This window comes from Propithecus coquereli, unplaced genomic scaffold, assembly GCF_000956105.1.
Source record: "Propithecus coquereli isolate 6110/MARCELLA unplaced genomic scaffold, Pcoq_1.0 Scaffold684, whole genome shotgun sequence".
NCBI lineage: Eukaryota > Metazoa > Chordata > Mammalia > Primates > Indriidae > Propithecus > Propithecus coquereli.
In genome coordinates, this window is record NW_012152885.1 from 233,141 (window position 1) to 237,684 (window position 4,544).

At 35.1% G+C, this 4,544-nt stretch overlaps 1 pseudogene; it reads left to right on the top strand.

The window, feature by feature from the left end:
• The first annotated feature begins 3,112 nt into the window (after positions 1–3,112).
• LOC105823614 lies at positions 3,113–4,036 on the top strand (annotated as a pseudogene).
• The last annotated feature ends 508 nt before the right edge of the window (positions 4,037–4,544 follow it).

The following is a 4,544-nucleotide window of genomic DNA, read 5'->3' on the forward strand; positions in this document are numbered from 1 at the left end:
AAATTTGTATAGAATTATAAAACAATCCTAAGACTTATAGAGAACCACAAAAGACTGAATAGCTAAAGCAATCTTGTGCAAAAAGAGCAAAGCTAGAGATATCACACTACCTAATCTCAAAATTTACAACAAAGCTGTAATCAAAGAGATATGGTATTGGCACAAAAACAAATAGACAAATGAAAAAGAACAGAGATTCCAGAAATGAATCCACACATCTATCGTCAACTAATCTTCGACCAAGGTATCAAGAACTACAATAGGGAAAGAACAGTCTCATTAATAAATGGTATTGGAAAAACTATATATCCACATGCAGAAGAATGAAATTGGACCCTTATCTCACCCCTTATGCAAAAATGATTGAAAAATGGATTATGCACTGAAACATAAAATCTAAAACTGTAAGAATATTAGAAAAAAACTAGGGCAAAACTTCATGATATTGGTTTTGGCAAAGATTTTTTTATATGACCCCTAAAGCACAGGCAAAAAAATCAAATATAGACAAAGGATTACATCAAACTAAAAAGCTTCTGCACAGTAAAGGAAACAATCAACAAGGTGAAAGGCAACACACAGAATGAGAGAAAATATTTGCAAAGCATACATCTAATCAGTGGTTAATATCTAAAATATAAAAATAACATGATTTTAAAAAATAAGTAAAGTACCTGACCAGGCATTTCTCAAAGGAAGACATACAAATGGCCAATAGTCATATGAAAAAAATGATAAATGTCACTAATCATCAGGGAAATGCAAATTAAAACCACAATGAGATATCACCTCACACTTGTTACAATGTGTTATTATCAAAAGCATAAATGATAACAAGCGATGAGGAGGATTTGTAGAAAAGGCTTGTCTTGTATACTGCGGGTGAGAATGTGAATTAGTACAGCCATTGTGGAAAACAGTATGAAGGTCTCTGAAAAAAATTTAAAACAGAACTATCATATGATCCAGCAATCCCACCACTGGGTATATATTTAAAGAATAAGAAATGAATATGTATAAAAGATATATCATTTCCATCTTCACTGCAGCATTATTCACAAAAAACAAGCTATGTAAGCAACTTAAGTATCCATCAATGGATGAATGCATAAAGAAAAACATGTTATATGTACACAGTGGGAGAGTATTGAGCTTTAAAAAGGAAAAAAAATTCAGTCATTGGCAATGACATGAATGAACCTGGAAGACATAATGCTAAGTCAGGCACAGAAAGAAAAATATTGTTATCTCACTTACATGTGAAGTTCTAAAAAAGTTAAAGAAGTAGAAAGTATTAACAGAATGATGGTTACCAGAGACATTGATCAAAGACTACAAAGTTAAATAAAAGGAGTAAGTTCTTGAGATCCATTGTACAATATGGTGACTATTGTTAATGTGTTGTACACTTAAAATTTGCTGAGAGTAAGTGATCTCACAACAAAAAATAAGTAAGAGTTGATGGTTATGTTAATTAGCTTGCTTGTATCATTCTACAGTACATGCACATATAAAGACCTCATATTTTACCCCATAAATATATACAATTTTAAAAATGTAAACATTAAAAAACATCTATGTTCTTCAAATCAGTTACTCGGGAATTTCATGTTTCCATTTTGGGGTTCTGTGTCATCAATAGTTAATTTTAGATCTCCCAGAAAAGAATATAAAGAAAGAGTTAGGTATGCACTTTAACTCAGTTCACTCAGAGGTAACACATGGCCCTGACAAACTAGAAGAGGCTGGGAAATACAAGGCAACACATAGATATTTGTTGAGCACAAACACCTTTGCAACATGTAGTAAATGACTGGAGCATATCAGTCATTATAAAAAAATGTTTATATAAAAAGTGAGTAAGTTAGTAAAAAATCCTTCAACTACAAAAATATGCTGATTTTCTGATAGTTTACCTAAGAATTGGTGATAAAATGTTATCAATATGAAAATTAAAACACGACTTTTCTTGAAAGTTAAGTTGTAAAGAAGATTATTTTAGTACGTATACTAATTTCAAAATGATGGTTAACAACATATGGGATTCTTATTTACACACTGTATTTGCCATCTATCCTATGTGTAGTGTTTATATATTTATATTATGACCCTAAAGCATCATCCCAACTTTGTAAAAAAATATTCAGTATATATGACTATTTTCTTTGAGAAACACAGTAGCAGGCATTCTCTTTCCAACCTTAAACAAAATGTCTTATTAATATTCAGCTTCTTAGCCAATGACCACATAAAGTATACCTTGAGGTTAATAAACACTTGCCATTATTGACCTGACAAGGAAATATGATTTAGAAAAAATAAAAACAAGGTAATTGTCTGCTATTCTATAGAACAAACAGAAAACCCAGAAAAAAGGCTGGGCACGGTGGTTCACGCCTGTAATCCTAACACTCTGGGAGGCAGAGGCAGGAGGATCATTTGCGGTCAGGAGTTCAAGACCAGCCTGACCAAGAGCGAGACCCTATTACCACCAAAAATATAAAAATTAGGCTTCACAGTGGTACGCACCTATACTCACAGCTACTCAGGAAGCTAAGGCAGGGGATCACTTGAACCCAGGAAAGGTTACACTGAGCTATGATCATGCCACTGCACTCTAGCTGGGCAAGGCAGTGTGATTCTGTCTCCAAAAAAAAAAAAAAAAAACAGAAAAATAAACTTGAAGTTAGTTTTGACATTATGTATACAGACCCATATGTAAGTACAGTGAAAAAGCAAAAATAACATCACTAGTGCCTAATAGTCACATTAAAAAATAGCTAAGCATACCAAAATCCTGAGACATATTTTCATATTACCTATAAAAGGGACAGATTATAACTTAATGCTTGTAGTAAAAAATAAATATGTCAGGCAGGTGGGAGTGGGGTGGAGGGGATGGGTAAATTCACACCTAATGGATGTTATGTGCACTGTCTGGGGGATGAGCACACTTGTAGCTCTGACTCGGGCAGTGCAAAAGCGATATATGTAACCAAAGTGTTTGTACCTCATAATATTCTGAATTAAAAATAAATTTAGAGATTAAAAGAAGTGAATTGCACATGTCCTTAACGTTGCTGCCTTTGCCTTCCCCTAGGTGTTGCTGAAAATGTCAGACTCAAATTATGAAAGTAGCAAGAAGAATTCCTCTGAGGAGGAAGTATATGATGAGGAAAGTGTGATTTTGACATTGGTTCCAGTTACAGATGAATCAAATATAGAACAACAAATGGAATCAACTGTTTCTTCAACTTCTGATGTCAAACCGAACAAGCCTGGGAAACACAATGAAGTTCATCTTCCTCCAACAAATGAACAATTCAAAGTTCCACCAAAAGCTAGATGTAAAACACCAATTCTTCCCTTGCCAACCATTTTGCCTCCCTTTAGTAATATGCGTTGAGACACTTTGCGGAACTGGTGCCAACAACTCAATTTGAGTACTGATGGCAAGAAAATAGATGTTTATCTGAGGCTTCAGCAGCATGCTTATCCTGAACAGAAACATGATATTCCTGAAACATCAAAGAAGGCCAGATTACAGCCATATTCAAGGAAACACAACACAAGGTCCAAGAGAGCAAGGCTTCAGAAAAGCCGCAAGATGAATGAGAAAGCAGAAGAGACTAATATGGTTGAAGTGATAGCGTCGACTTGGCAATCTTCGTTGGCATCGTGGGGAAGGATTGCTACAAGAGCCGTTCAGCCTAAGGCTGTGAATTCATGTTCCATTCCTGCTTCTGCTGAGGCCTTTTTCACCTATGCCTCTGGCGTCACGTGGCGTGTGGTCCAAGATGAAGTTCTCTCAGCAGACACAAAGGATTGGGTTCGCTTGCCGTTTCCTGCAGGTCAGCCCTGGGTGCCTGCCACTACCAGGGAGATGATTTCTCTCTTCCTGTTACCTGCCTTCCGTTTCCCATCCCCGGGCCTAGAAGATAATATGTTACGCCCTGACTGTGCTAAGAGCAATAAGAAGATAATGAAAGCATTAAAGACAATGGAGAAGAAACAACCTGGTTTGAACACAGTGTAGGAGACCAAAATATGCCACCTTAAAGTATCAAAAAAAGACAGACGTACTTTCAGAACGTGTAACCTAATAGGAAGGAAAGGAAGAAGAGATCATTTGAAGGAATCTTTTTGATCTACAAACCAGAATCAAGTGATTAGGACTCCACAGTGATGATGGTTGACTGGGTGGCAGCCTTATCAAAAGTGACTCTTTTGGGGGGCCTGAAAAGCCACTAAAATAAAGTCACTACCATTGAAAAAAAAATTAATTAATCAAAATAATAATAATGCATAAATAGATAATTTCAGTTACATAGTATTCAATGATAGTAGTTGAAAGTGTGGACTATGAAATTAAATTCCAACTCTGTTATTTCCTCATTGTCATAAAATGGTTAAGTTACATAGAGGAATATTGAGAAAGGTTGAGGGAATATATTGAAATATTTTTAACACTGCTGGGCAGTGTTAAAATTACAGACTTTTAAAAGTTAAGTATTACCTTACAAAAATTTAAAAAGCTTAGCTTC